Below are 27232 nucleotides of genomic sequence, written 5' to 3'. Positions count from 1 at the left end.
AGAAAGAAAGAAAGAAAACAAAAACACTTGTGATGGTCTGCGAAAAGGGGAGCTTAGAGATTGAAGACAGCATCACTTTGGGAACGTTTGCGCTTTCACTTCCAAGCGCTGATATTCCTGTCTTGCTCTCCTGAAAGGACAGCCTTCCTCGCTATGAGCTTTTGTGGGTCAGTGCTGAAGCTCCCCCTAGAGGCTGCCGCTGAAGATGCACACTCACAACTAACCCTCCTTAGGAGAACTGCTTCGTGGGAGAGCACGTTTATTAAAAGGCGGCAGGCCATGATTGCCTGCGAGACACAGCAGGGTTACCATGCAGAGTTCAAAGGGGGCTTTGCTTGTACAGCAAGTGCCGGAGGGCAAGAAGGGATGACATAGGAGCTGCCCTTTTTTCGGGCTCGCACACCAAGGCCTGCACCAGCCTTCGAGGCTCAGCCTGCCTCTGGACTGCCCTAGACCACCTTTACTCAAAGCACACACTCTGGTCGGGGACTCGAAGCCAGGCCCGTGGCAGTGAAAGCACCAAATCCTCACCACTAGGCCACCGGGGAAACGACTGCAGCACCCGGGAGGTTTCCGCAACCGTACTTGCAGTCAGCTGGAGGCTATTGTAATGCTGTTAAGTGAGAGACGTTTGCCGCTCGCAAGCCAATTCCATCCAACCTCCTGCAGGGGGCACTCTGGGCTGGTTTTCCACTTGTTCGCCTGCTGCTGAAACAGCAAAGATTCAATTCGAAGCCCTTTGCAGCAGCTCACCAGGATGGCCGAGTGGTTAAGGCGTTGGACTTAAGATCCAATGGACAAGTGTCCGCGTGGGTTCGAGCCCCACTCCTGGTACAGGTTTTTACTCTTCTTACCTAAATGCGGCAGCAGCTTCGCACAAGCCCTTTCCTGCTGTCTGTAGGCAGTGCCCCTACCTCAAAGCCCTGAGGCTTGAGTTCACCTGAAAAGAGCAACAAGGAATCGTTGCCCGTAGACTCTTTTCCTGGAAAACCTTTGCATTTTTGTACCATGTCCCTCGCATCCCAAGCTTAAGCCGCCAAAGTTGGCAGAGCTTGTGCAACCCCGCCAACAGCCCTACCACCCCAAAAGAAAATTGGGCAGGGATTCCCGCCTCCGCTTCCGAAACGGGCTTCCAAACGGGCGATGCCCTGACGGGTCAGCCAGTCACCGTCTAGGCCCGGTACACCCCTGTGAATAATAGAGCGTCCAACCTCAAATCAGGCTACAGGGCCCTTCAGCCCATAGAAGGAGAACCTGTCAACAAACGGGGCGAGGGCAATGCTCGGGCCCCTTGCGAAGCCTTTGCCAAGCTCCAAAGGCTGCACTTTCCCAGCAGACCACAGCTCTGTATGCAAATCAAGCAGCTACGACCCCTCCCTCCCCTGCTTTTCTCCTCCAAACCGGTACGCAACCATTTCTGCAGCCCTCTGCCCCAGGGTCCCGGGCAAGGTCTTGGTCTGATGAGGCTAGGGATGGTGGGCGAGCTCGGCTTTGGCAGGGCGACAGGACTAATATTTTCTCTACAGCTTTGGAAGAAAGAAAGCTTCCTTTTTGGGGCACAGGCCCACTTCTAGCGGCGACAGCTTCCGGTAAGGGACCATGCTGAAAAGATGCTTGGAGTTACCGCCAGGGGAGCCACGCCGCTATTGCCTGTGAGTGAAGCTACATTTGAAAGAAATATTTTTTGAGACGCAGTTGTTTGAATTTCTGTAAAAATGTCATTCAGTAAAAGCCTCTCTTCCCTGACCGGGAATCGAACCCGGGCCGCGGCGGTGAGAGCGCCGAATCCTAACCACTAGACCACCAGGGAGACCGCTGGACAACTCGGGAAGGCCGGGCAGTGGTGTCCGAGTGCACAATGCCTGCAGGTGCCTCAAAGGCCAGTCCATTGGGGGACTGGGAAGAGAGGGGGAGGGCCGAGCAGATAGGTTCTCTCCAGCGGTGAAAAAGGAAGCTGCCTTTTTTGCGTCAAGGGCAGTCTTTCCGCAGCGACAGGAGAATGAATGGGACTCTGCCATAAACACGTTTTGCGTCGCGCTGAGGGCACTTCCTCCATTTTGTGCACGCAAATCTGCATCTGGGAGCAAGATTTCCGGTCGCCAGTTAACTGCATTGCTGTAAATAAAAATGTCAGTTGTTAAAAGAGCTCCTTCCCTGACCGGGAATCGAACCCGGGCCGCGGCGGTGAGAGCGCCGAATCCTAACCACTAGACCACCAGGGACGGTGGGTGCACCCCGTTGCGTGTCGCTCAGATGGTGGCGTCCGAGTCCAAAGGCTGAGGGCCTCTGCTACAATGGGCACCAGTGCCTGCAGGTCTTCGGGGGCCGTTTCTGCAAATAAATAAATAAAGAAAGAAAGAAAGAAAGAAAGAAAGAAAGAAAGAAAGAAAGAAAGAAAGAAAGAAAGAAAGAAAGAAAGAAAGAAAGAAAGAAAACAAAAACACTTGTGATGGTCTGCGAAAAGGGGAGCTTAGAGATTGAAGACAGCATCACTTTGGGAACGTTTGCGCTTTCACTTCCAAGCGCTGATATTCCTGTCTTGCTCTCCTGAAAGGACAGCCTTCCTCGCTATGAGCTTTTGTGGGTCAGTGCTGAAGCTCCCCCTAGAGGCTGCCGCTGAAGATGCACACTCACAACTAACCCTCCTTAGGAGAACTGCTTCGTGGGAGAGCACGTTTATTAAAAGGCGGCAGGCCATGATTGCCTGCGAGACACAGCAGGGTTACCATGCAGAGTTCAAAGGGGGCTTTGCTTGTACAGCAAGTGCCGGAGGGCAAGAAGGGATGACATAGGAGCTGCCCTTTTTTCGGGCTCGCACACCAAGGCCTGCACCAGCCTTCGAGGCTCAGCCTGCCTCTGGACTGCCCTAGACCACCTTTACTCAAAGCACACACTCTGGTCGGGGACTCGAAGCCAGGCCCGTGGCAGTGAAAGCACCAAATCCTCACCACTAGGCCACCGGGGAAACGACTGCAGCACCCGGGAGGTTTCCGCAACCGTACTTGCAGTCAGCTGGAGGCTATTGTAATGCTGTTAAGTGAGAGACGTTTGCCGCTCGCAAGCCAATTCCATCCAACCTCCTGCAGGGGGCACTCTGGGCTGGTTTTCCACTTGTTCGCCTGCTGCTGAAACAGCAAAGATTCAATTCGAAGCCCTTTGCAGCAGCTCACCAGGATGGCCGAGTGGTTAAGGCGTTGGACTTAAGATCCAATGGACAAGTGTCCGCGTGGGTTCGAGCCCCACTCCTGGTACAGGTTTTTACTCTTCTTACCTAAATGCGGCAGCAGCTTCGCACAAGCCCTTTCCTGCTGTCTGTAGGCAGTGCCCCTACCTCAAAGCCCTGAGGCTTGAGTTCACCTGAAAAGAGCAACAAGGAATCGTTGCCCGTAGACTCTTTTCCTGGAAAACCTTTGCATTTTTGTACCATGTCCCTCGCATCCCAAGCTTAAGCCGCCAAAGTTGGCAGAGCTTGTGCAACCCCGCCAACAGCCCTACCACCCCAAAAGAAAATTGGGCAGGGATTCCCGCCTCCGCTTCCGAAACGGGCTTCCAAACGGGCGATGCCCTGACGGGTCAGCCAGTCACCGTCTAGGCCCGGTACACCCCTGTGAATAATAGAGCGTCCAACCTCAAATCAGGCTACAGGGCCCTTCAGCCCATAGAAGGAGAACCTGTCAACAAACGGGGCGAGGGCAATGCTCGGGCCCCTTGCGAAGCCTTTGCCAAGCTCCAAAGGCTGCACTTTCCCAGCAGACCACAGCTCTGTATGCAAATCAAGCAGCTACGACCCCTCCCTCCCCTGCTTTTCTCCTCCAAACCGGTACGCAACCATTTCTGCAGCCCTCTGCCCCAGGGTCCCGGGCAAGGTCTTGGTCTGATGAGGCTAGGGATGGTGGGCGAGCTCGGCTTTGGCAGGGCGACAGGACTAATATTTTCTCTACAGCTTTGGAAGAAAGAAAGCTTCCTTTTTGGGGCACAGGCCCACTTCTAGCGGCGACAGCTTCCGGTAAGGGACCATGCTGAAAAGATGCTTGGAGTTACCGCCAGGGGAGCCACGCCGCTATTGCCTGTGAGTGAAGCTACATTTGAAAGAAATATTTTTTGAGACGCAGTTGTTTGAATTTCTGTAAAAATGTCATTCAGTAAAAGCCTCTCTTCCCTGACCGGGAATCGAACCCGGGCCGCGGCGGTAATCCTAACCACTAGACCACCAGGGAGACCGCTGGACAACTCGGGAAGGCCGGGCAGTGGTGTCCGAGTGCACAATGCCTGCAGGTGCCTCAAAGGCCAGTCCATTGGGGGACTGGGAAGAGAGGGGGAGGGCCGAGCAGATAGGTTCTCTCCAGCGGTGAAAAAGGAAGCTGCCTTTTTTGCGTCAAGGGCAGTCTTTCCGCAGCGACAGGAGAATGAATGGGACTCTGCCATAAACACGTTTTGCGTCGCGCTGAGGGCACTTCCTCCATTTTGTGCACGCAAATCTGCATCTGGGAGCAAGATTTCCGGTCGCCAGTTAACTGCATTGCTGTAAATAAAAATGTCAGTTGTTAAAAGAGCTCCTTCCCTGACCGGGAATCGAACCCGGGCCGCGGCGGTGAGAGCGCGGAATCCTAACCACTAGACCACCAGGGACGGTGGGTGCACCCCGTTGCGTGTCGCTCAGATGGTGGCGTCCGAGTCCAAAGGCTGAGGGCCTCTGCTACAATGGGCACCAGTGCCTGCAGGTCTTCGGGGGCCGTTTCTGCTAATAAATAAATAAAGAAAGAAAGAAAGAAAGAAAGAAAGAAAGAAAGAAAGAAAGAAAGAAAGAAAGAAAGAAAGAAAGAAAGAAAGAAAGAAAGAAAGAAAACAAAAACACTTGTGATGGTCTGCGAAAAGGGGAGCTTAGAGATTGAAGACAGCATCACTTTGGGAACGTTTGCGCTTTCACTTCCAAGCGCTGATATTCCTGTCTTGCTCTCCTGAAAGGACAGCCTTCCTCGCTATGAGCTTTTGTGGGTCAGTGCTGAAGCTCCCCCTAGAGGCTGCCGCTGAAGATGCACACTCACAACTAACCCTCCTTAGGAGAACTGCTTCGTGGGAGAGCACGTTTATTAAAAGGCGGCAGGCCATGATTGCCTGCGAGACACAGCAGGGTTACCATGCAGAGTTCAAAGGGGGCTTTGCTTGTACAGCAAGTGCCGGAGGGCAAGAAGGGATGACATAGGAGCTGCCCTTTTTTCGGGCTCGCACACCAAGGCCTGCACCAGCCTTCGAGGCTCAGCCTGCCTCTGGACTGCCCTAGACCACCTTTACTCAAAGCACACACTCTGGTCGGGGACTCGAAGCCAGGCCCGTGGCAGTGAAAGCACCAAATCCTCACCACTAGGCCACCGGGGAAACGACTGCAGCACCCGGGAGGTTTCCGCAACCGTACTTGCAGTCAGCTGGAGGCTATTGTAATGCTGTTAAGTGAGAGACGTTTGCCGCTCGCAAGCCAATTCCATCCAACCTCCTGCAGGGGGCACTCTGGGCTGGTTTTCCACTTGTTCGCCTGCTGCTGAAACAGCAAAGATTCAATTCGAAGCCCTTTGCAGCAGCTCACCAGGATGGCCGAGTGGTTAAGGCGTTGGACTTAAGATCCAATGGACAAGTGTCCGCGTGGGTTCGAGCCCCACTCCTGGTACAGGTTTTTACTCTTCTTACCTAAATGCGGCAGCAGCTTCGCACAAGCCCTTTCCTGCTGTCTGTAGGCAGTGCCCCTACCTCAAAGCCCTGAGGCTTGAGTTCACCTGAAAAGAGCAACAAGGAATCGTTGCCCGTAGACTCTTTTCCTGGAAAACCTTTGCATTTTTGTACCATGTCCCTCGCATCCCAAGCTTAAGCCGCCAAAGTTGGCAGAGCTTGTGCAACCCCGCCAACAGCCCTACCACCCCAAAAGAAAATTGGGCAGGGATTCCCGCCTCCGCTTCCGAAACGGGCTTCCAAACGGGCGATGCCCTGACGGGTCAGCCAGTCACCGTCTAGGCCCGGTACACCCCTGTGAATAATAGAGCGTCCAACCTCAAATCAGGCTACAGGGCCCTTCAGCCCATAGAAGGAGAACCTGTCAACAAACGGGGCGAGGGCAATGCTCGGGCCCCTTGCGAAGCCTTTGCCAAGCTCCAAAGGCTGCACTTTCCCAGCAGACCACAGCTCTGTATGCAAATCAAGCAGCTACGACCCCTCCCTCCCCTGCTTTTCTCCTCCAAACCGGTACGCAACCATTTCTGCAGCCCTCTGCCCCAGGGTCCCGGGCAAGGTCTTGGTCTGATGAGGCTAGGGATGGTGGGCGAGCTCGGCTTTGGCAGGGCGACAGGACTAATATTTTCTCTACAGCTTTGGAAGAAAGAAAGCTTCCTTTTTGGGGCACAGGCCCACTTCTAGCGGCGACAGCTTCCGGTAAGGGACCATGCTGAAAAGATGCTTGGAGTTACCGCCAGGGGAGCCACGCCGCTATTGCCTGTGAGTGAAGCTACATTTGAAAGAAATATTTTTTGAGACGCAGTTGTTTGAATTTCTGTAAAAATGTCATTCAGTAAAAGCCTCTCTTCCCTGACCGGGAATCGAACCCGGGCCGCGGCGAATCCTAACCACTAGACCACCAGGGAGACCGCTGGACAACTCGGGAAGGCCGGGCAGTGGTGTCCGAGTGCACAATGCCTGCAGGTGCCTCAAAGGCCAGTCCATTGGGGGACTGGGAAGAGAGGGGGAGGGCCGAGCAGATAGGTTCTCTCCAGCGGTGAAAAAGGAAGCTGCCTTTTTTGCGTCAAGGGCAGTCTTTCCGCAGCGACAGGAGAATGAATGGGACTCTGCCATAAACACGTTTTGCGTCGCGCTGAGGGCACTTCCTCCATTTTGTGCACGCAAATCTGCATCTGGGAGCAAGATTTCCGGTCGCCAGTTAACTGCATTGCTGTAAATAAAAATGTCAGTTGTTAAAAGAGCTCCTTCCCTGACCGGGAATCGAACCCGGGCCGCGGCGGTGAGAGCGCCGAATCCTAACCACTAGACCACCAGGGACGGTGGGTGCACCCCGTTGCGTGTCGCTCAGATGGTGGCGTCCGAGTCCAAAGGCTGAGGGCCTCTGCTACAATGGGCACCAGTGCCTGCAGGTCTTCGGGGGCCGTTTCTGCTAATAAATAAATAAATAAAGAAATAAAGAAAGAAAGAAAGAAAGAAAACAAAAACACTTGTGATGGTCTGCGAAAAGGGGAGCTTAGAGATTGAAGACAGCATCACTTTGGGAACGTTTGCGCTTTCACTTCCAAGCGCTGATATTCCTGTCTTGCTCTCCTGAAAGGACAGCCTTCCTCGCTATGAGCTTTTGTGGGTCAGTGCTGAAGCTCCCCCTAGAGGCTGCCGCTGAAGATGCACACTCACAACTAACCCTCCTTAGGAGAACTGCTTCGTGGGAGAGCACGTTTATTAAAAGGCGGCAGGCCATGATTGCCTGCGAGACACAGCAGGGTTACCATGCAGAGTTCAAAGGGGGCTTTGCTTGTACAGCAAGTGCCGGAGGGCAAGAAGGGATGACATAGGAGCTGCCCTTTTTTCGGGCTCGCACACCAAGGCCTGCACCAGCCTTCGAGGCTCAGCCTGCCTCTGGACTGCCCTAGACCACCTTTACTCAAAGCACACACTCTGGTCGGGGACTCGAAGCCAGGCCCGTGGCAGTGAAAGCACCAAATCCTCACCACTAGGCCACCGGGGAAACGACTGCAGCACCCGGGAGGTTTCCGCAACCGTACTTTTAGTCAGCTGGAGGCTATTGTAATGCTGTTAAGTGAGAGACGTTTGCCGCTCGCAAGCCAATTCCATCCAACCTCCTGCAGGGGGCACTCTGGGCTGGTTTTCCACTTGTTCGCCTGCTGCTGAAACAGCAAAGATTCAATTCGAAGCCCTTTGCAGCAGCTCACCAGGATGGCCGAGTGGTTAAGGCGTTGGACTTAAGATCCAATGGACAAGTGTCCGCGTGGGTTCGAGCCCCACTCCTGGTACAGGTTTTTACTCTTCTTACCTAAATGCGGCAGCAGCTTCGCACAAGCCCTTTCCTGCTGTCTGTAGGCAGTGCCCCTACCTCAAAGCCCTGAGGCTTGAGTTCACCTGAAAAGAGCAACAAGGAATCGTTGCCCGTAGACTCTTTTCCTGGAAAACCTTTGCATTTTTGTACCATGTCCCTCGCATCCCAAGCTTAAGCCGCCAAAGTTGGCAGAGCTTGTGCAACCCCGCCAACAGCCCTACCACCCCAAAAGAAAATTGGGCAGGGATTCCCGCCTCCGCTTCCGAAACGGGCTTCCAAACGGGCGATGCCCTGACGGGTCAGCCAGTCACCGTCTAGGCCCGGTACACCCCTGTGAATAATAGAGCGTCCAACCTCAAATCAGGCTACAGGGCCCTTCAGCCCATAGAAGGAGAACCTGTCAACAAACGGGGCGAGGGCAATGCTCGGGCCCCTTGCGAAGCCTTTGCCAAGCTCCAAAGGCTGCACTTTCCCAGCAGACCACAGCTCTGTATGCAAATCAAGCAGCTACGACCCCTCCCTCCCCTGCTTTTCTCCTCCAAACCGGTACGCAACCATTTCTGCAGCCCTCTGCCCCAGGGTCCCGGGCAAGGTCTTGGTCTGATGAGGCTAGGGATGGTGGGCGAGCTCGGCTTTGGCAGGGCGACAGGACTAATATTTTCTCTACAGCTTTGGAAGAAAGAAAGCTTCCTTTTTGGGGCACAGGCCCACTTCTAGCGGCGACAGCTTCCGGTAAGGGACCATGCTGAAAAGATGCTTGGAGTTACCGCCAGGGGAGCCACGCCGCTATTGCCTGTGAGTGAAGCTACATTTGAAAGAAATATTTTTTGAGACGCAGTTGTTTGAATTTCTGTAAAAATGTCATTCAGTAAAAGCCTCTCTTCCCTGACCGGGAATCGAACCCGGGCCGCGGCGGTGAGAGCGCCGAATCCTAACCACTAGACCACCAGGGAGACCGCTGGACAGCTCGGGAAGGCCGGGCAGTGGTGTCCGAGTGCACAATGCCTGCAGGTGCCTCAAAGGCCAGTCCATTGGGGGACTGGGAAGAGAGGGGGAGGGCCGAGCAGATAGGTTCTCTCCAGCGGTGAAAAAGGAAGCTGCCTTTTTTGCGTCAAGGGCAGTCTTTCCGCAGCGACAGGAGAATGAATGGGACTCTGCCATAAACACGTTTTGCGTCGCGCTGAGGGCACTTCCTCCATTTTGTGCACGCAAATCTGCATCTGGGAGCAAGATTTCCGGTCGCCAGTTAACTGCATTGCTGTAAATAAAAATGTCAGTTGTTAAAAGAGCTCCTTCCCTGACCGGGAATCGAACCCGGGCCGGGGCGGTGAGAGCGCCGAATCCTAACCACTAGACCACCAGGGACGGTGGGTGCACCCCGTTGCGTGTCGCTCAGATGGTGGCGTCCGAGTCCAAAGGCTGAGGGCCTCTGCTACAATGGGCACCAGTGCCTGCAGGTCTTCGGGGGCCGTTTCTGCTAATAAATAAATAAAGAAAGAAAGAAAGAAAGAAAGAAAGAAAGAAAGAAAGAAAGAAAGAAAGAAAGAAAGAAAGAAAGAAAGAAAGAAAGAAAGAAAACAAAAACACTTGTGATGGTCTGCGAAAAGGGGAGCTTAGAGATTGAAGACAGCATCACTTTGGGAACGTTTGCGCTTTCACTTCCAAGCGCTGATATTCCTGTCTTGCTCTCCTGAAAGGACAGCCTTCCTCGCTATGAGCTTTTGTGGGTCAGTGCTGAAGCTCCCCCTAGAGGCTGCCGCTGAAGATGCACACTCACAACTAACCCTCCTTAGGAGAACTGCTTCGTGGGAGAGCACGTTTATTAAAAGGCGGCAGGCCATGATTGCCTGCGAGACACAGCAGGGTTACCATGCAGAGTTCAAAGGGGGCTTTGCTTGTACAGCAAGTGCCGGAGGGCAAGAAGGGATGACATAGGAGCTGCCCTTTTTTCGGGCTCGCACACCAAGGCCTGCACCAGCCTTCGAGGCTCAGCCTGCCTCTGGACTGCCCTAGACCACCTTTACTCAAAGCACACACTCTGGTCGGGGACTCGAAGCCAGGCCCGTGGCAGTGAAAGCACCAAATCCTCACCACTAGGCCACCGGGGAAACGACTGCAGCACCCGGGAGGTTTCCGCAACCGTACTTGCAGTCAGCTGGAGGCTATTGTAATGCTGTTAAGTGAGAGACGTTTGCCGCTCGCAAGCCAATTCCATCCAACCTCCTGCAGGGGGCACTCTGGGCTGGTTTTCCACTTGTTCGCCTGCTGCTGAAACAGCAAAGATTCAATTCGAAGCCCTTTGCAGCAGCTCACCAGGATGGCCGAGTGGTTAAGGCGTTGGACTTAAGATCCAATGGACAAGTGTCCGCGTGGGTTCGAGCCCCACTCCTGGTACAGGTTTTTACTCTTCTTACCTAAATGCGGCAGCAGCTTCGCACAAGCCCTTTCCTGCTGTCTGTAGGCAGTGCCCCTACCTCAAAGCCCTGAGGCTTGAGTTCACCTGAAAAGAGCAACAAGGAATCGTTGCCCGTAGACTCTTTTCCTGGAAAACCTTTGCATTTTTGTACCATGTCCCTCGCATCCCAAGCTTAAGCCGCCAAAGTTGGCAGAGCTTGTGCAACCCCGCCAACAGCCCTACCACCCCAAAAGAAAATTGGGCAGGGATTCCCGCCTCCGCTTCCTCACGGCTTCCGAAACGGGCTTCCAAACGGGCTTCCAAACGGGCGATGCCCTGACGGGTCAGCCAGTCACCGTCTAGGCCCGGTACACCCCTGTGAATAATAGAGCGTCCAACCTCAAATCAGGCTACAGGGCCCTTCAGCCCATAGAAGGAGAACCTGTCAACAAACGGGGCGAGGGCAATGCTCGGGCCCCTTGCGAAGCCTTTGCCAAGCTCCAAAGGCTGCACTTTCCCAGCAGACCACAGCTCTGTATGCAAATCAAGCAGCTACGACCCCTCCCTCCCCTGCTTTTCTCCTCCAAACCGGTACGCAACCATTTCTGCAGCCCTCTGCCCCAGGGTCCCGGGCAAGGTCTTGGTCTGATGAGGCTAGGGATGGTGGGCGAGCTCGGCTTTGGCAGGGCGACAGGACTAATATTTTCTCTACAGCTTTGGAAGAAAGAAAGCTTCCTTTTTGGGGCACAGGCCCACTTCTAGCGGCGACAGCTTCCGGTAAGGGACCATGCTGAAAAGATGCTTGGAGTTACCGCCAGGGGAGCCACGCCGCTATTGCCTGTGAGTGAAGCTACATTTGAAAGAAATATTTTTTGAGACGCAGTTGTTTGAATTTCTGTAAAAATGTCATTCAGTAAAAGCCTCTCTTCCCTGACCGGGAATCGAACCCGGGCCGCGGGGGTGAGAGGGCCGAATCCTAACCACTAGACCACCAGGGAGACCGCTGGACAGCTCGGGAAGGCCGGGCAGTGGTGTCCGAGTGCACAACGCCTGCAGGTGCCTCAAAGGCCAGTCCATTGGGGGACTGGGAAGAGAGGGGGAGGGCCGAGCAGATAGGTTCTCTCCAGCGGTGAAAAAGGAAGCTGCCTTTTTTGCGTCAAGGGCAGTCTTTCCGCAGCGACAGGAGAATGAATGGGACTCTGCCATAAACACGTTTTGCGTCGCGCTGAGGGCACTTCCTCCATTTTGTGCACGCAAATCTGCATCTGGGAGCAAGATTTCCGGTCGCCAGTTAACTGCATTGCCGTAAATAAAAATGTCAGTTGTTAAAAGAGCTCCTTCCCTGACCGGGAATGTGAGAGCGCCGAATCCTAACCACTAGACCACCAGGGACGGTGGGTGCACCCAGTTGCGTGTCGCTCAGATGGTGGCGTCCGAGTCCAAAGGCTGAGGGCCTCTGCTACAATGGGCACCAGTGCCTGCAGGTCTTCGGGGGCCGTTTCTGCTAATAAATAAATAAATAAAGAAATAAAGAAAGAAAGAAAGAAAGAAAACAAAAACACTTGTGATGGTCTGCGAAAAGGGGAGCTTAGAGATTGAAGACAGCATCACTTTGGGAATGTTTGCGCTTTCACTTCCAAGCGCTGATATTCCTGTCTTGCTCTCCTGAAAGGACAGCCTTCCTCGCTATGAGCTTTTGTGGGTCAGTGCTGAAGCTCCCCCTAGAGGCTGCCGCTGAAGATGCACACTCACAACTAACCCTCCTTAGGAGAACTGCTTCGTGGGAGAGCACGTTTATTAAAAGGTGGCAGGCCATGATTGCCTGCGAGACACAGCAGGGTTACCATGCAGAGTTCAAAGGGGGCTTTGCTTGTACAGCAAGTGCCGGAGGGCAAGAAGGGATGACATAGGAGCTGCCCTTTTTTCGGGCTCGCACACCAAGGCCTGCACCAGCCTTCGAGGCTCAGCCTGCCTCTGGACTGCCCTAGACCACCTTTACTCAAAGCACACACTCTGGTCGGGGACTCGAAGCCAGGCCCGTGGCAGTGAAAGCACCAAATCCTCACCACTAGGCCACCGGGGAAACGACTGCAGCACCCGGGAGGTTTCCGCAACCGTACTTGCAGTCAGCTGGAGGCTATTGTAATGCTGTTAAGTGAGAGACGTTTGCCGCTCGCAAGCCAATTCCATCCAACCTCCTGCAGGGGGCACTCTGGGCTGGTTTTCCACTTGTTCGCCTGCTGCTGAAACAGCAAAGATTCAATTCGAAGCCCTTTGCAGCAGCTCACCAGGATGGCCGAGTGGTTAAGGCGTTGGACTTAAGATCCAATGGACAAGTGTCCGCGTGGGTTCGAGCCCCACTCCTGGTACAGGTTTTTACTCTTCTTACCTAAATGCGGCAGCAGCTTCGCACAAGCCCTTTCCTGCTGTCTGTAGGCAGTGCCCCTACCTCAAAGCCCTGAGGCTTGAGTTCACCTGAAAAGAGCAACAAGGAATCGTTGCCCGTAGACTCTTTTCCTGGAAAACCTTTGCATTTTTGTACCATGTCCCTCGCATCCCAAGCTTAAGCCGCCAAAGTTGGCAGAGCTTGTGCAACCCCGCCAACAGCCCTACCACCCCAAAAGAAAATTGGGCAGGGATTCCCGCCTCCGCTTCCGAAACGGGCTTCCAAACGGGCGATGCCCTGACGGGTCAGCCAGTCACCGTCTAGGCCCGGTACACCCCTGTGAATAATAGAGCGTCCAACCTCAAATCAGGCTACAGGGCCCTTCAGCCCATAGAAGGAGAACCTGTCAACAAACGGGGCGAGGGCAATGCTCGGGCCCCTTGCGAAGCCTTTGCCAAGCTCCAAAGGCTGCACTTTCCCAGCAGACCACAGCTCTGTATGCAAATCAAGCAGCTACGACCCCTCCCTCCCCTGCTTTTCTCCTCCAAACCGGTACGCAACCATTTCTGCAGCCCTCTGCCCCAGGGTCCCGGGCAAGGTCTTGGTCTGATGAGGCTAGGGATGGTGGGCGAGCTCGGCTTTGGCAGGGCGACAGGACTAATATTTTCTCTACAGCTTTGGAAGAAAGAAAGCTTCCTTTTTGGGGCACAGGCCCACTTCTAGCGGCGACAGCTTCCGGTAAGGGACCATGCTGAAAAGATGCTTGGAGTTACCGCCAGGGGAGCCACGCCGCTATTGCCTGTGAGTGAAGCTACATTTGAAAGAAATATTTTTTGAGACGCAGTTGTTTGAATTTCTGTAAAAATGTCATTCAGTAAAAGCCTCTCTTCCCTGACCGGGAATCGAACCCGGGCCGCGGCGGTGAGAGCGCCGAATCCTAACCACTAGACCACCAGGGAGACCGCTGGACAGCTCGGGAAGGCCGGGCAGTGGTGTCCGAGTGCACAATGCCTGCAGGTGCCTCAAAGGCCAGTCCATTGGGGGACTGGGAAGAGAGGGGGAGGGCCGAGCAGATAGGTTCTCTCCAGCGGTGAAAAAGGAAGCTGCCTTTTTTGCGTCAAGGGCAGTCTTTCCGCAGCGACAGGAGAATGAATGGGACTCTGCCATAAACACGTTTTGCGTCGCGCTGAGGGCACTTCCTCCATTTTGTGCACGCAAATCTGCATCTGGGAGCAAGATTTCCGGTCGCCAGTTAACTGCATTGCTGTAAATAAAAATGTCAGTTGTTAAAAGAGCTCCTTCCCTGACCGGGAATCGAACCCGGGCCGCGGCGGTGAGAGCGCCGAATCCTAACCACTAGACCACCAGGGACGGTGGGTGCACCCCGTTGCGTGTCGCTCAGATGGTGGCGTCCGAGTCCAAAGGCTGAGGGCCTCTGCTACAATGGGCACCAGTGCCTGCAGGTCTTCGGGGGCCGTTTCTGCTAATAAATAAATAAATAAATAAAGAAAGAAAGAAAGAAAGAAAGAAAGAAAACAAAAACACTTGTGATGGTCTGCGAAAAGGGGAGCTTAGAGATTGAAGACAGCATCACTTTGGGAACGTTTGCGCTTTCACTTCCAAGCGCTGATATTCCTGTCTTGCTCTCCTGAAAGGACAGCCTTCCTCGCTATGAGCTTTTGTGGGTCAGTGCTGAAGCTCCCCCTAGAGGCTGCCGCTGAAGATGCACACTCACAACTAACCCTCCTTAGGAGAACTGCTTCGTGGGAGAGCACGTTTATTAAAAGGCGGCAGGCCATGATTGCCTGCGAGACACAGCAGGGTTACCATGCAGAGTTCAAAGGGGGCTTTGCTTGTACAGCAAGTGCCGGAGGGCAAGAAGGGATGACATAGGAGCTGCCCTTTTTTCGGGCTCGCACACCAAGGCCTGCACCAGCCTTCGAGGCTCAGCCTGCCTCTGGACTGCCCTAGACCACCTTTACTCAAAGCACACACTCTGGTCGGGGACTCGAAGCCAGGCCCGTGGCAGTGAAAGCACCAAATCCTCACCACTAGGCCACCGGGGAAACGACTGCAGCACCCGGGAGGTTTCCGCAACCGTACTTGCAGTCAGCTGGAGGCTATTGTAATGCTGTTAAGTGAGAGACGTTTGCCGCTCGCAAGCCAATTCCATCCAACCTCCTGCAGGGGGCACTCTGGGCTGGTTTTCCACTTGTTCGCCTGCTGCTGAAACAGCAAAGATTCAATTCGAAGCCCTTTGCAGCAGCTCACCAGGATGGCCGAGTGGTTAAGGCGTTGGACTTAAGATCCAATGGACAAGTGTCCGCGTGGGTTCGAGCCCCACTCCTGGTACAGGTTTTTACTCTTCTTACCTAAATGCGGCAGCAGCTTCGCACAAGCCCTTTCCTGCTGTCTGTAGGCAGTGCCCCTACCTCAAAGCCCTGAGGCTTGAGTTCACCTGAAAAGAGCAACAAGGAATCGTTGCCCGTAGACTCTTTTCCTGGAAAACCTTTGCATTTTTGTACCATGTCCCTCGCATCCCAAGCTTAAGCCGCCAAAGTTGGCAGAGCTTGTGCAACCCCGCCAACAGCCCTACCACCCCAAAAGAAAATTGGGCAGGGATTCCCGCCTCCGCTTCCGAAACGGGCTTCCAAACGGGCGATGCCCTGACGGGTCAGCCAGTCACCGTCTAGGCCCGGTACACCCCTGTGAATAATAGAGCGTCCAACCTCAAATCAGGCTACAGGGCCCTTCAGCCCATAGAAGGAGAACCTGTCAACAAACGGGGCGAGGGCAATGCTCGGGCCCCTTGCGAAGCCTTTGCCAAGCTCCAAAGGCTGCACTTTCCCAGCAGACCACAGCTCTGTATGCAAATCAAGCAGCTACGACCCCTCCCTCCCCTGCTTTTCTCCTCCAAACCGGTACGCAACCATTTCTGCAGCCCTCTGCCCCAGGGTCCCGGGCAAGGTCTTGGTCTGATGAGGCTAGGGATGGTGGGCGAGCTCGGCTTTGGCAGGGCGACAGGACTAATATTTTCTCTACAGCTTTGGAAGAAAGAAAGCTTCCTTTTTGGGGCACAGGCCCACTTCTAGCGGCGACAGCTTCCGGTAAGGGACCATGCTGAAAAGATGCTTGGAGTTACCGCCAGGGGAGCCACGCCGCTATTGCCTGTGAGTGAAGCTACATTTGAAAGAAATATTTTTTGAGACGCAGTTGTTTGAATTTCTGTAAAAATGTCATTCAGTAAAAGCCTCTCTTCCCTGACCGGGAATCGAACCCGGGCCGCGGCGGTGAGAGCGCCGAATCCTAACCACTAGACCACCAGGGAGACCGCTGGACAACTCGGGAAGGCCGGGCAGTGGTGTCCGAGTGCACAATGCCTGCAGGTGCCTCAAAGGCCAGTCCATTGGGGGACTGGGAAGAGAGGGGGAGGGCCGAGCAGATAGGTTCTCTCCAGCGGTGAAAAAGGAAGCTGCCTTTTTTGCGTCAAGGGCAGTCTTTCCGCAGCGACAGGAGAATGAATGGGACTCTGCCATAAACACGTTTTGCGTCGCGCTGAGGGCACTTCCTCCATTTTGTGCACGCAAATCTGCATCTGGGAGCAAGATTTCCGGTCGCCAGTTAACTGCATTGCTGTAAATAAAAATGTCAGTTGTTAAAAGAGCTCCTTCCCTGACCGGGAATCGAACCCGGGCCGCGGTGGTGAGAGCGCCGAATCCTAACCACTAGACCACCAGGGACGGTGGGTGCACCCCGTTGCGTGTCGCTCAGATGGTGGCGTCCGAGTCCAAAGGCTGAGGGCCTCTGCTACAATGGGCACCAGTGCCTGCAGGTCTTCGGGGGCCGTTTCTGCTAATAAATAAATAAATAAAGAAAGAAAGAAAGAAAGAAAGAAAGAAAGAAAGAAAACAAAAACACTTGTGATGGTCTGCGAAAAGGGGAGCTTAGAGATTGAAGACAGCATCACTTTGGGAATGTTTGCGCTTTCACTTCCAAGCGCTGATATTCCTGTCTTGCTCTCCTGAAAGGACAGCCTTCCTCGCTATGAGCTTTTGTGGGTCAGTGCTGAAGCTCCCCCTAGAGGCTGCCGCTGAAGATGCACACTCACAACTAACCCTCCTTAGGAGAACTGCTTCGTGGGAGAGCACGTTTATTAAAAGGCGGCAGGCCATGATTGCCTGCGAGACACAGCAGGGTTACCATGCAGAGTTCAAAGGGGGCTTTGCTTGTACAGCAAGTGCCGGAGGGCAAGAAGGGATGACATAGGAGCTGCCCTTTTTTCGGGCTCGCACACCAAGGCCTGCACCAGCCTTCGAGGCTCAGCCTGCCTCTGGACTGCCCTAGACCACCTTTACTCAAAGCACACACTCTGGTCGGGGACTCGAAGCCAGGCCCGTGGCAGTGAAAGCACCAAATCCTCACCACTAGGCCACCGGGGAAACGACTGCAGCACCCGGGAGGTTTCCGCAACCGTACTTGCAGTCAGCTGGAGGCTATTGTAATGCTGTTAAGTGAGAGACGTTTGCCGCTCGCAAGCCAATTCCATCCAACCTCCTGCAGGGGGCACTCTGGGCTGGTTTTCCACTTGTTCGCCTGCTGCTGAAACAGCAAAGATTCAATTCGAAGCCCTTTGCAGCAGCTCACCAGGATGGCCGAGTGGTTAAGGCGTTGGACTTAAGATCCAATGGACAAGTGTCCGCGTGGGTTCGAGCCCCACTCCTGGTACAGGTTTTTACTCTTCTTACCTAAATGCGGCAGCAGCTTCGCACAAGCCCTTTCCTGCTGTCTGTAGGCAGTGCCCCTACCTCAAAGCCCTGAGGCTTGAGTTCACCTGAAAAGAGCAACAAGGAATCGTTGCCCGTAGACTCTTTTCCTGGAAAACCTTTGCATTTTTGTACCATGTCCCTCGCATCCCAAGCTTAAGCCGCCAAAGTTGGCAGAGCTTGTGCAACCCCGCCAACAGCCCTACCACCCCAAAAGAAAATTGGGCAGGGATTCCCGCCTCCGCTTCCGAAACGGGCTTCCAAACGGGCGATGCCCTGACGGGTCAGCCAGTCACCGTCTAGGCCCGGTACACCCCTGTGAATAATAGAGCGTCCAACCTCAAATCAGGCTACAGGGCCCTTCAGCCCATAGAAGGAGAACCTGTCAACAAACGGGGCGAGGGCAATGCTCGGGCCCCTTGCGAAGCCTTTGCCAAGCTCCAAAGGCTGCACTTTCCCAGCAGACCACAGCTCTGTATGCAAATCAAGCAGCTACGACCCCTCCCTCCCCTGCTTTTCTCCTCCAAACCGGTACGCAACCATTTCTGCAGCCCTCTGCCCCAGGGTCCCGGGCAAGGTCTTGGTCTGATGAGGCTAGGGATGGTGGGCGAGCTCGGCTTTGGCAGGGCGACAGGACTAATATTTTCTCTACAGCTTTGGAAGAAAGAAAGCTTCCTTTTTGGGGCACAGGCCCACTTCTAGCGGCGACAGCTTCCGGTAAGGGACCATGCTGAAAAGATGCTTGGAGTTACCGCCAGGGGAGCCACGCCGCTATTGCCTGTGAGTGAAGCTACATTTGAAAGAAATATTTTTTGAGACGCAGTTGTTTGAATTTCTGTAAAAATGTCATTCAGTAAAAGCCTCTCTTCCCTGACCGGGAATCGAACCCGGGCCGCGGCGGTGAGAGCGCCGAATCCTAACCACTAGACCACCAGGGAGACCGCTGGACAGCTCGGGAAGGCCGGGCAGTGGTGTCCGAGTGCACAATGCCTGCAGGTGCCTCAAAGGCCAGTCCATTGGGGGACTGGGAAGAGAGGGGGAGGGCCGAGCAGATAGGTTCTCTCCAGCGGTGAAAAAGGAAGCTGCCTTTTTTGCGTCAAGGGCAGTCTTTCCGCAGCGACAGGAGAATGAATGGGACTCTGCCATAAACACGTTTTGCGTCGCGCTGAGGGCACTTCCTCCATTTTGTGCACGCAAATCTGCATCTGGGAGCAAGATTTCCGGTCGCCAGTTAACTGCATTGCTGTAAATAAAAATGTCAGTTGTTAAAAGAGCTCCTTCCCTGACCGGGAATCGAACCCGGGCCGCGGCGGTGAGAGCGCCGAATCCTAACCACTAGACCACCAGGGACGGTGGGTGCACCCCGTTGCGTGTCGCTCAGATGGTGGCGTCCGAGTCCAAAGGCTGAGGGCCTCTGCTACAATGGGCACCAGTGCCTGCAGGTCTTCGGGGGCCGTTTCTGCTAATAAATAAATAAAGAAAGAAAGAAATAAAGAAAGAAAGAAAGAAAGAAAGAAAGAAAGAAAGAAAGAAAGAAAGAAAGAAAGAAAGAAAACAAAAACACTTGTGAAGGTCTGCGAAAAGGGGAGCTTAGAGATTGAAGACAGCATCACTTTGGGAACGTTTGCGCTTTCACTTCCAAGCGCTGATATTCCTGTCTTGCTCTCCTGAAAGGACAGCCTTCCTCGCTATGAGCTTTTGTGGGTCAGTGCTGAAGCTCCCCCTAGAGGCTGCCGCTGAAGATGCACACTCACAACTAACCCTCCTTAGGAGAACTGCTTCGTGGGAGAGCACGTTTATTAAAAGGCGGCAGGCCATGATTGCCTGCGAGACACAGCAGGGTTACCATGCAGAGTTCAAAGGGGGCTTTGCTTGTACAGCAAGTGCCGGAGGGCAAGAAGGGATGACATAGGAGCTGCCCTTTTTTCGGGCTCGCACACCAAGGCCTGCACCAGCCTTCGAGGCTCAGCCTGCCTCTGGACTGCCCTAGACCACCTTTACTCAAAGCACACACTCTGGTCGGGGACTCGAAGCCAGGCCCGTGGCAGTGAAAGCACCAAATCCTCACCACTAGGCCACCGGGGAAACGACTGCAGCACCCGGGAGGTTTCCGCAACCGTACTTGCAGTCAGCTGGAGGCTATTGTAATGCTGTTAAGTGAGAGACGTTTGCCGCTCGCAAGCCAATTCCATCCAACCTCCTGCAGGGGGCACTCTGGGCTGGTTTTCCACTTGTTCGCCTGCTGCTGAAACAGCAAAGATTCAATTCGAAGCCCTTTGCAGCAGCTCACCAGGATGGCCGAGTGGTTAAGGCGTTGGACTTAAGATCCAATGGACAAGTGTCCGCGTGGGTTCGAGCCCCACTCCTGGTACAGGTTTTTACTCTTCTTACCTAAATGCGGCAGCAGCTTCGCACAAGCCCTTTCCTGCTGTCTGTAGGCAGTGCCCCTACCTCAAAGAAAGCCCTGAGGCTTGAGTTCACCTGAAAAGAGCAACAAGGAATCGTTGCCCGTAGACTCTTTTCCTGGAAAACCTTTGCATTTTTGTACCATGTCCCTCGCATCCCAAGCTTAAGCCGCCAAAGTTGGCAGAGCTTGTGCAACCCCGCCAACAGCCCTACCACCCCAAAAGAAAATTGGGCAGGGATTCCCGCCTCCGCTTCCGAAACGGGCTTCCAAACGGGCGATGCCCTGACGGGTCAGCCAGTCACCGTCTAGGCCCGGTACACCCCTGTGAATAATAGAGCGTCCAACCTCAAATCAGGCTACAGGGCCCTTCAGCCCATAGAAGGAGAACCTGTCAACAAACGGGGCGAGGGCAATGCTCGGGCCCCTTGCGAAGCCTTTGCCAAGCTCCAAAGGCTGCACTTTCCCAGCAGACCACAGCTCTGTATGCAAATCAAGCAGCTACGACCCCTCCCTCCCCTGCTTTTCTCCTCCAAACCGGTACGCAACCATTTCTGCAGCCCTCTGCCCCAGGGTCCCGGGCAAGGTCTTGGTCTGATGAGGCTAGGGATGGTGGGCGAGCTCGGCTTTGGCAGGGCGACAGGACTAATATTTTCTCTACAGCTTTGGAAGAAAGAAAGCTTCCTTTTTGGGGCACAGGCCCACTTCTAGCGGCGACAGCTTCCGGTAAGGGACCATGCTGAAAAGATGCTTGGAGTTACCGCCAGGGGAGCCACGCCGCTATTGCCTGTGAGTGAAGCTACATTTGAAAGAAATATTTTTTGAGACGCAGTTGTTTGAATTTCTGTAAAAATGTCATTCAGTAAAAGCCTCTCTTCCCTGACCGGGAATCGAACCCGGGCCGCGGCGGTGAGAGCGCCGAATCCTAACCACTAGACCACCAGGGAGACCGCTGGACAGCTCGGGAAGGCCGGGCAGTGGTGTCCGAGTGCACAATGCCTGCAGGTGCCTCAAAGGCCAGTCCATTGGGGGACTGGGAAGAGAGGGGGAGGGCCGAGCAGATAGGTTCTCTCCAGCGGTGAAAAAGGAAGCTGCCTTTTTTGCGTCAAGGGCAGTCTTTCCGCAGCGACAGGAGAATGAATGGGACTCTGCCATAAACACGTTTTGCGTCGCGCTGAGGGCACTTCCTCCATTTTGTGCACGCAAATCTGCATCTGGGAGCAAGATTTCCGGTCGCCAGTTAACTGCATTGCTGTAAATAAAAATGTCAGTTGTTAAAAGAGCTCCTTCCCTGACCGGGAATCGAACCCGGGCCGCGGCGGTGAGAGCGCCGAATCCTAACCACTAGACCACCAGGGACGGTGGGTGCACCCCGTTGCGTGTCGCTCAGATGGTGGCGTCCGAGTCCAAAGGCTGAGGGCCTCTGCTACAATGGGCACCAGTGCCTGCAGGTCTTCGGGGGCCGTTTCTGCTAATAAATAAATAAAGAAAGAAAGAAATAAAGAAAGAAAGAAAGAAAGAAAGAAAGAAAGAAAGAAAACAAAAACACTTGTGATGGTCTGCGAAAAGGGGAGCTTAGAGATTGAAGACAGCATCACTTTGGGAACGTTTGCGCTTTCACTTCCAAGCGCTGATATTCCTGTCTTGCTCTCCTGAAAGGACAGCCTTCCTCGCTATGAGCTTTTGTGGGTCAGTGCTGAAGCTCCCCCTAGAGGCTGCCGCTGAAGATGCACACTCACAACTAACCCTCCTTAGGAGAACTGCTTCGTGGGAGAGCACGTTTATTAAAAGGCGGCAGGCCATGATTGCCTGCGAGACACAGCAGGGTTACCATGCAGAGTTCAAAGGGGGCTTTGCTTGTACAGCAAGTGCCGGAGGGCAAGAAGGGATGACATAGGAGCTGCCCTTTTTTCGGGCTCGCACACCAAGGCCTGCACCAGCCTTCGAGGCTCAGCCTGCCTCTGGACTGCCCTAGACCACCTTTACTCAAAGCACACACTCTGGTCGGGGACTCGAAGCCAGGCCCGTGGCAGTGAAAGCACCAAATCCTCACCACTAGGCCACCGGGGAAACGACTGCAGCACCCGGGAGGTTTCCGCAACCGTACTTGCAGTCAGCTGGAGGCTATTGTAATGCTGTTAAGTGAGAGACGTTTGCCGCTCGCAAGCCAATTCCATCCAACCTCCTGCAGGGGGCACTCTGGGCTGGTTTTCCACTTGTTCGCCTGCTGCTGAAACAGCAAAGATTCAATTCGAAGCCCTTTGCAGCAGCTCACCAGGATGGCCGAGTGGTTAAGGCGTTGGACTTAAGATCCAATGGACAAGTGTCCGCGTGGGTTCGAGCCCCACTCCTGGTACAGGTTTTTACTCTTCTTACCTAAATGCGGCAGCAGCTTCGCACAAGCCCTTTCCTGCTGTCTGTAGGCAGTGCCCCTACCTCAAAGAAAGCCCTGAGGCTTGAGTTCACCTGAAAAGAGCAACAAGGAATCGTTGCCCGTAGACTCTTTTCCTGGAAAACCTTTGCATTTTTGTACCATGTCCCTAGCATCCCAAGCTTAAGCCGCCAAAGTTGGCAGAGCTTGTGCAACCCCGCCAACAGCCCTACCACCCCAAAAGAAAATTGGGCAGGGATTCCCGCCTCCGCTTCCGAAACGGGCTTCCAAACGGGCGATGCCCTGACGGGTCAGCCAGTCACCGTCTAGGCCCGGTACACCCCTGTGAATAATAGAGCGTCCAACCTCAAATCAGGCTACAGGGCCCTTCAGCCCATAGAAGGAGAACCTGTCAACAAACGGGGCGAGGGCAATGCTCGGGCCCCTTGCGAAGCCTTTGCCAAGCTCCAAAGGCTGCACTTTCCCAGCAGACCACAGCTCTGTATGCAAATCAAGCAGCTACGACCCCTCCCTCCCCTGCTTTTCTCCTCCAAACCGGTACGCAACCATTTCTGCAGCCCTCTGCCCCAGGGTCCCGGGCAAGGTCTTGGTCTGATGAGGCTAGGGATGGTGGGCGAGCTCGGCTTTGGCAGGGCGACAGGACTAATATTTTCTCTACAGCTTTGGAAGAAAGAAAGCTTCCTTTTTGGGGCACAGGCCCACTTCTAGCGGCGACAGCTTCCGGTAAGGGACCATGCTGAAAAGATGCTTGGAGTTACCGCCAGGGGAGCCACGCCGCTATTGCCTGTGAGTGAAGCTACATTTGAAAGAAATATTTTTTGAGACGCAGTTGTTTGAATTTCTGTAAAAATGTCATTCAGTAAAAGCCTCTCTTCCCTGACCGGGAATCGAACCCGGGCCGCGGCGGTGAGAGCGCCGAATCCTAACCACTAGACCACCAGGGAGACCGCTGGACAACTCGGGAAGGCCGGGCAGTGGTGTCCGAGTGCACAATGCCTGCAGGTGCCTCAAAGGCCAGTCCATTGGGGGACTGGGAAGAGAGGGGGAGGGCCGAGCAGATAGGTTCTCTCCAGCGGTGAAAAAGGAAGCTGCCTTTTTTGCGTCAAGGGCAGTCTTTCCGCAGCGACAGGAGAATGAATGGGACTCTGCCATAAACACGTTTTGCGTCGCGCTGAGGGCACTTCCTCCATTTTGTGCACGCAAATCTGCATCTGGGAGCAAGATTTCCGGTCGCCAGTTAACTGCATTGCTGTAAATAAAAATGTCAGTTGTTAAAAGAGCTCCTTCCCTGACCGGGAATCGAACCCGGGCCGCGGTGGTGAGAGCGCCGAATCCTAACCACTAGACCACCAGGGACGGTGGGTGCACCCCGTTGCGTGTCGCTCAGATGGTGGCGTCCGAGTCCAAAGGCTGAGGGCCTCTGCTACAATGGGCACCAGTGCCTGCAGGTCTTCGGGGGCCGTTTCTGCTAATAAATAAAGAAATAAAGAAAGAAAGAAAGAAAGAAAGAAAACAAAAACACTTGTGATGGTCTGCGAAAAGGGGAGCTTAGAGATTGAAGACAGCATCACTTTGGGAACGTTTGCGCTTTCACTTCCAAGCGCTGATATTCCTGTCTTGCTCTCCTGAAAGGACAGCCTTCCTCGCTATGAGCTTTTGTGGGTCAGTGCTGAAGCTCCCCCTAGAGGCTGCCGCTGAAGATGCACACTCACAACTAACCCTCCTTAGGAGAACTGCTTCGTGGGAGAGCACGTTTATTAAAAGGCGGCAGGCCATGATTGCCTGCGAGACACAGCAGGGTTACCATGCAGAGTTCAAAGGGGGCTTTGCTTGTACAGCAAGTGCCGGAGGGCAAGAAGGGATGACATAGGAGCTGCCCTTTTTTCGGGCTCGCACACCAAGGCCTGCACCAGCCTTCGAGGCTCAGCCTGCCTCTGGACTGCCCTAGACCACCTTTACTCAAAGCACACACTCTGGTCGGGGACTCGAAGCCAGGCCCGTGGCAGTGAAAGCACCAAATCCTCACCACTAGGCCACCGGGGAAACGACTGCAGCACCCGGGAGGTTTCCGCAACCGTACTTGCAGTCAGCTGGAGGCTATTGTAATGCTGTTAAGTGAGAGACGTTTGCCGCTCGCAAGCCAATTCCATCCAACCTCCTGCAGGGGGCACTCTGGGCTGGTTTTCCACTTGTTCGCCTGCTGCTGAAACAGCAAAGATTCAATTCGAAGCCCTTTGCAGCAGCTCACCAGGATGGCCGAGTGGTTAAGGCGTTGGACTTAAGATCCAATGGACAAGTGTCCGCGTGGGTTCGAGCCCCACTCCTGGTACAGGTTTTTACTCTTCTTACCTAAATGCGGCAGCAGCTTCGCACAAGCCCTTTCCTGCTGTCTGTAGGCAGTGTCCCTACCTCAAAGCCCTGAGGCTTGAGTTCACCTGAAAAGAGCAACAAGGAATCGTTGCCCGTAGACTCTTTTCCTGGAAAACCTTTGCATTTTTGTACCATGTCCCTCGCATCCCAAGCTTAAGCCGCCAAAGTTGGCAGAGCTTGTGCAACCCCGCCAACAGCCCTACCACCCCAAAAGAAAATTGGGCAGGGATTCCCGCCTCCGCTTCCGAAACGGGCTTCCAAACGGGCGATGCCCTGACGGGTCAGCCAGTCACCGTCTAGGCCCGGTACACCCCTGTGAATAATAGAGCGTCCAACCTCAAATCAGGCTACAGGGCCCTTCAGCCCATAGAAGGAGAACCTGTCAACAAACGGGGCGAGGGCAATGCTCGGGCCCCTTGCGAAGCCTTTGCCAAGCTCCAAAGGCTGCACTTTCCCAGCAGACCACAGCTCTGTATGCAAATCAAGCAGCTACGACCCCTCCCTCCCCTGCTTTTCTCCTCCAAACCGGTACGCAACCATTTCTGCAGCCCTCTGCCCCAGGGCCCCGGGCAAGGTCTTGGTCTGATGAGGCTAGGGATGGTGGGCGAGCTCGGCTTTGGCAGGGCGACAGGACTAATATTTTCTCTACAGCTTTGGAAGAAAGAAAGCTTCCTTTTTGGGGCACAGGCCCACTTCTAGCGGCGACAGCTTCCGGTAAGGGACCATGCTGAAAAGATGCTTGGAGTTACCGCCAGGGGAGCCACGCCGCTATTGCCTGTGAGTGAAGCTACATTTGAAAGAAATATTTTTTGAGACGCAGTTGTTTGAATTTCTGTAAAAATGTCATTCAGTAAAAGCCTCTCTTCCCTGACCGGGAATCGAACCCGGGCCGCGGCGGTGAGAGCGCCGAATCCTAACCACTAGACCACCAGGGAGACCGCTGGACAGCTCGGGAAGGCCGGGCAGTGGTGTCCGAGTGCACAATGCCTGCAGGTGCCTCAAAGGCCAGTCCATTGGGGGACTGGGAAGAGAGGGGGAGGGCCGAGCAGATAGGTTCTCTCCAGCGGTGAAAAAGGAAGCTGCCTTTTTTGCGTCAAGGGCAGTCTTTCCGCAGCGACAGGAGAATGAATGGGACTCTGCCATAAACACGTTTTGCGTCGCGCTGAGGGCACTTCCTCCATTTTGTGCACGCAAATCTGCATCTGGGAGCAAGATTTCCGGTCGCCAGTTAACTGCATTGCTGTAAATAAAAATGTCAGTTGTTAAAAGAGCTCCTTCCCTGACCGGGAATCGAACCCGGGCCGCGGCGGTGAGAGCAACGAATCCTAACCACTAGACCACCAGGGACGGTGGGTGCACCCCGTTGCGTGTCGCTCAGATGGTGGCGTCCGAGTCCAAAGGCTGAGGGCCTCTGCTACAATGGGCACCAGTGCCTGCAGGTCTTCGGGGGCCGTTTCTGCTAATAAATAAATAAATAAAGAAATAAAGAAAGAAAGAAAGAAAGAAAACAAAAACACTTGTGATGGTCTGCGAAAAGGGGAGCTTAGAGATTGAAGACAGCATCACTTTGGGAACGTTTGCGCTTTCACTTCCAAGCGCTGATATTCCTGTCTTGCTCTCCTGAAAGGACAGCCTTCCTCGCTATGAGCTTTTGTGGGTCAGTGCTGAAGCTCCCCCTAGAGGCTGCCGCTGAAGATGCACACTCACAACTAACCCTCCTTAGGAGAACTGCTTCGTGGGAGAGCACGTTTATTAAAAGGCGGCAGGCCATGATTGCCTGCGAGACACAGCAGGGTTACCATGCAGAGTTCAAAGGGGGCTTTGCTTGTACAGCAAGTGCCGGAGGGCAAGAAGGGATGACATAGGAGCTGCCCTTTTTTCGGGCTCGCACACCAAGGCCTGCACCAGCCTTCGAGGCTCAGCCTGCCTCTGGACTGCCCTAGACCACCTTTACTCAAAGCACACACTCTGGTCGGGGACTCGAAGCCAGGCCCGTGGCAGTGAAAGCACCAAATCCTCACCACTAGGCCACCGGGGAAACGACTGCAGCACCCGGGAGGTTTCCGCAACCGTACTTGCAGTCAGCTGGAGGCTATTGTAATGCTGTTAAGTGAGAGACGTTTGCCGCTCGCAAGCCAATTCCATCCAACCTCCTGCAGGGGGCACTCTGGGCTGGTTTTCCACTTGTTCGCCTGCTGCTGAAACAGCAAAGATTCAATTCGAAGCCCTTTGCAGCAGCTCACCAGGATGGCCGAGTGGTTAAGGCGTTGGACTTAAGATCCAATGGACAAGTGTCCGCGTGGGTTCGAGCCCCACTCCTGGTACAGGTTTTTACTCTTCTTACCTAAATGCGGCAGCAGCTTCGCACAAGCCCTTTCCTGCTGTCTGTAGGCAGTGCCCCTACCTCAAAGCCCTGAGGCTTGAGTTCACCTGAAAAGAGCAACAAGGAATCGTTGCCCGTAGACTCTTTTCCTGGAAAACCTT

The 27232-nt window shown here is 54.2% G+C and overlaps 31 non-coding genes across 31 annotated transcripts; 12 read left to right on the top strand and 19 right to left on the bottom strand.

The window, feature by feature from the left end:
- The first annotated feature begins 751 nt into the window (after nucleotides 1-751).
- TRNAL-UAA (transfer RNA leucine (anticodon UAA)) lies at nucleotides 752-834 on the top strand. The gene has a single exon. It is a non-coding gene; the product is annotated as a tRNA-Leu (tRNA).
- Nucleotides 835-1738: 904 nt separating this feature from the next.
- Nucleotides 1739-1810, bottom strand: TRNAE-CUC (transfer RNA glutamic acid (anticodon CUC)). Its single transcript has one exon. It is a non-coding gene; the product is annotated as a tRNA-Glu (tRNA).
- A 340-nt stretch (nucleotides 1811-2150) lies between these two features.
- TRNAE-CUC (transfer RNA glutamic acid (anticodon CUC)) lies at nucleotides 2151-2222 on the bottom strand. The gene has a single exon. It is a non-coding gene; the product is annotated as a tRNA-Glu (tRNA).
- A 946-nt stretch (nucleotides 2223-3168) lies between these two features.
- Nucleotides 3169-3251, top strand: TRNAL-UAA (transfer RNA leucine (anticodon UAA)). The gene has a single exon. It is a non-coding gene; the product is annotated as a tRNA-Leu (tRNA).
- Nucleotides 3252-4557: 1306 nt separating this feature from the next.
- Nucleotides 4558-4629, bottom strand: TRNAE-CUC (transfer RNA glutamic acid (anticodon CUC)). The gene has a single exon. It is a non-coding gene; the product is annotated as a tRNA-Glu (tRNA).
- A 950-nt stretch (nucleotides 4630-5579) lies between these two features.
- Nucleotides 5580-5662, top strand: TRNAL-UAA (transfer RNA leucine (anticodon UAA)). Its single transcript has one exon. It is a non-coding gene; the product is annotated as a tRNA-Leu (tRNA).
- A 1304-nt stretch (nucleotides 5663-6966) lies between these two features.
- Nucleotides 6967-7038, bottom strand: TRNAE-CUC (transfer RNA glutamic acid (anticodon CUC)). The gene has a single exon. It is a non-coding gene; the product is annotated as a tRNA-Glu (tRNA).
- An 894-nt stretch (nucleotides 7039-7932) lies between these two features.
- TRNAL-UAA (transfer RNA leucine (anticodon UAA)) lies at nucleotides 7933-8015 on the top strand. Its single transcript has one exon. It is a non-coding gene; the product is annotated as a tRNA-Leu (tRNA).
- A 904-nt stretch (nucleotides 8016-8919) lies between these two features.
- Nucleotides 8920-8991, bottom strand: TRNAE-CUC (transfer RNA glutamic acid (anticodon CUC)). Its single transcript has one exon. It is a non-coding gene; the product is annotated as a tRNA-Glu (tRNA).
- Nucleotides 8992-9331: 340 nt separating this feature from the next.
- On the bottom strand, nucleotides 9332-9403 carry TRNAE-CUC (transfer RNA glutamic acid (anticodon CUC)). The gene has a single exon. It is a non-coding gene; the product is annotated as a tRNA-Glu (tRNA).
- A 946-nt stretch (nucleotides 9404-10349) lies between these two features.
- Nucleotides 10350-10432, top strand: TRNAL-UAA (transfer RNA leucine (anticodon UAA)). Its single transcript has one exon. It is a non-coding gene; the product is annotated as a tRNA-Leu (tRNA).
- A 927-nt stretch (nucleotides 10433-11359) lies between these two features.
- TRNAE-CUC (transfer RNA glutamic acid (anticodon CUC)) lies at nucleotides 11360-11431 on the bottom strand. The gene has a single exon. It is a non-coding gene; the product is annotated as a tRNA-Glu (tRNA).
- Nucleotides 11432-12719: 1288 nt separating this feature from the next.
- TRNAL-UAA (transfer RNA leucine (anticodon UAA)) lies at nucleotides 12720-12802 on the top strand. The gene has a single exon. It is a non-coding gene; the product is annotated as a tRNA-Leu (tRNA).
- A 904-nt stretch (nucleotides 12803-13706) lies between these two features.
- On the bottom strand, nucleotides 13707-13778 carry TRNAE-CUC (transfer RNA glutamic acid (anticodon CUC)). Its single transcript has one exon. It is a non-coding gene; the product is annotated as a tRNA-Glu (tRNA).
- A 340-nt stretch (nucleotides 13779-14118) lies between these two features.
- Nucleotides 14119-14190, bottom strand: TRNAE-CUC (transfer RNA glutamic acid (anticodon CUC)). Its single transcript has one exon. It is a non-coding gene; the product is annotated as a tRNA-Glu (tRNA).
- Nucleotides 14191-15088: 898 nt separating this feature from the next.
- On the top strand, nucleotides 15089-15171 carry TRNAL-UAA (transfer RNA leucine (anticodon UAA)). Its single transcript has one exon. It is a non-coding gene; the product is annotated as a tRNA-Leu (tRNA).
- A 904-nt stretch (nucleotides 15172-16075) lies between these two features.
- TRNAE-CUC (transfer RNA glutamic acid (anticodon CUC)) lies at nucleotides 16076-16147 on the bottom strand. Its single transcript has one exon. It is a non-coding gene; the product is annotated as a tRNA-Glu (tRNA).
- Nucleotides 16148-16487: 340 nt separating this feature from the next.
- TRNAE-CUC (transfer RNA glutamic acid (anticodon CUC)) lies at nucleotides 16488-16559 on the bottom strand. The gene has a single exon. It is a non-coding gene; the product is annotated as a tRNA-Glu (tRNA).
- A 902-nt stretch (nucleotides 16560-17461) lies between these two features.
- On the top strand, nucleotides 17462-17544 carry TRNAL-UAA (transfer RNA leucine (anticodon UAA)). The gene has a single exon. It is a non-coding gene; the product is annotated as a tRNA-Leu (tRNA).
- Nucleotides 17545-18448: 904 nt separating this feature from the next.
- Nucleotides 18449-18520, bottom strand: TRNAE-CUC (transfer RNA glutamic acid (anticodon CUC)). The gene has a single exon. It is a non-coding gene; the product is annotated as a tRNA-Glu (tRNA).
- Nucleotides 18521-18860: 340 nt separating this feature from the next.
- On the bottom strand, nucleotides 18861-18932 carry TRNAE-CUC (transfer RNA glutamic acid (anticodon CUC)). The gene has a single exon. It is a non-coding gene; the product is annotated as a tRNA-Glu (tRNA).
- Nucleotides 18933-19870: 938 nt separating this feature from the next.
- TRNAL-UAA (transfer RNA leucine (anticodon UAA)) lies at nucleotides 19871-19953 on the top strand. The gene has a single exon. It is a non-coding gene; the product is annotated as a tRNA-Leu (tRNA).
- Nucleotides 19954-20861: 908 nt separating this feature from the next.
- On the bottom strand, nucleotides 20862-20933 carry TRNAE-CUC (transfer RNA glutamic acid (anticodon CUC)). The gene has a single exon. It is a non-coding gene; the product is annotated as a tRNA-Glu (tRNA).
- Nucleotides 20934-21273: 340 nt separating this feature from the next.
- Nucleotides 21274-21345, bottom strand: TRNAE-CUC (transfer RNA glutamic acid (anticodon CUC)). Its single transcript has one exon. It is a non-coding gene; the product is annotated as a tRNA-Glu (tRNA).
- A 914-nt stretch (nucleotides 21346-22259) lies between these two features.
- Nucleotides 22260-22342, top strand: TRNAL-UAA (transfer RNA leucine (anticodon UAA)). The gene has a single exon. It is a non-coding gene; the product is annotated as a tRNA-Leu (tRNA).
- Nucleotides 22343-23250: 908 nt separating this feature from the next.
- On the bottom strand, nucleotides 23251-23322 carry TRNAE-CUC (transfer RNA glutamic acid (anticodon CUC)). Its single transcript has one exon. It is a non-coding gene; the product is annotated as a tRNA-Glu (tRNA).
- A 340-nt stretch (nucleotides 23323-23662) lies between these two features.
- TRNAE-CUC (transfer RNA glutamic acid (anticodon CUC)) lies at nucleotides 23663-23734 on the bottom strand. The gene has a single exon. It is a non-coding gene; the product is annotated as a tRNA-Glu (tRNA).
- Nucleotides 23735-24624: 890 nt separating this feature from the next.
- Nucleotides 24625-24707, top strand: TRNAL-UAA (transfer RNA leucine (anticodon UAA)). Its single transcript has one exon. It is a non-coding gene; the product is annotated as a tRNA-Leu (tRNA).
- A 904-nt stretch (nucleotides 24708-25611) lies between these two features.
- Nucleotides 25612-25683, bottom strand: TRNAE-CUC (transfer RNA glutamic acid (anticodon CUC)). The gene has a single exon. It is a non-coding gene; the product is annotated as a tRNA-Glu (tRNA).
- A 340-nt stretch (nucleotides 25684-26023) lies between these two features.
- TRNAE-CUC (transfer RNA glutamic acid (anticodon CUC)) lies at nucleotides 26024-26095 on the bottom strand. The gene has a single exon. It is a non-coding gene; the product is annotated as a tRNA-Glu (tRNA).
- Nucleotides 26096-26989: 894 nt separating this feature from the next.
- Nucleotides 26990-27072, top strand: TRNAL-UAA (transfer RNA leucine (anticodon UAA)). The gene has a single exon. It is a non-coding gene; the product is annotated as a tRNA-Leu (tRNA).
- Nucleotides 27073-27232: the final 160 nt, after the last annotated feature.

The sequence above is a fragment of the Ambystoma mexicanum genome, chromosome 5p (assembly GCF_040938575.1).
Source record: "Ambystoma mexicanum isolate Mex_15411 chromosome 5p, UKY_AmexF1_1, whole genome shotgun sequence".
Taxonomy (NCBI): Eukaryota; Metazoa; Chordata; class Amphibia; order Caudata; family Ambystomatidae; genus Ambystoma; species Ambystoma mexicanum.
This window is presented reverse-complemented; position numbering and strand designations above follow the sequence as displayed.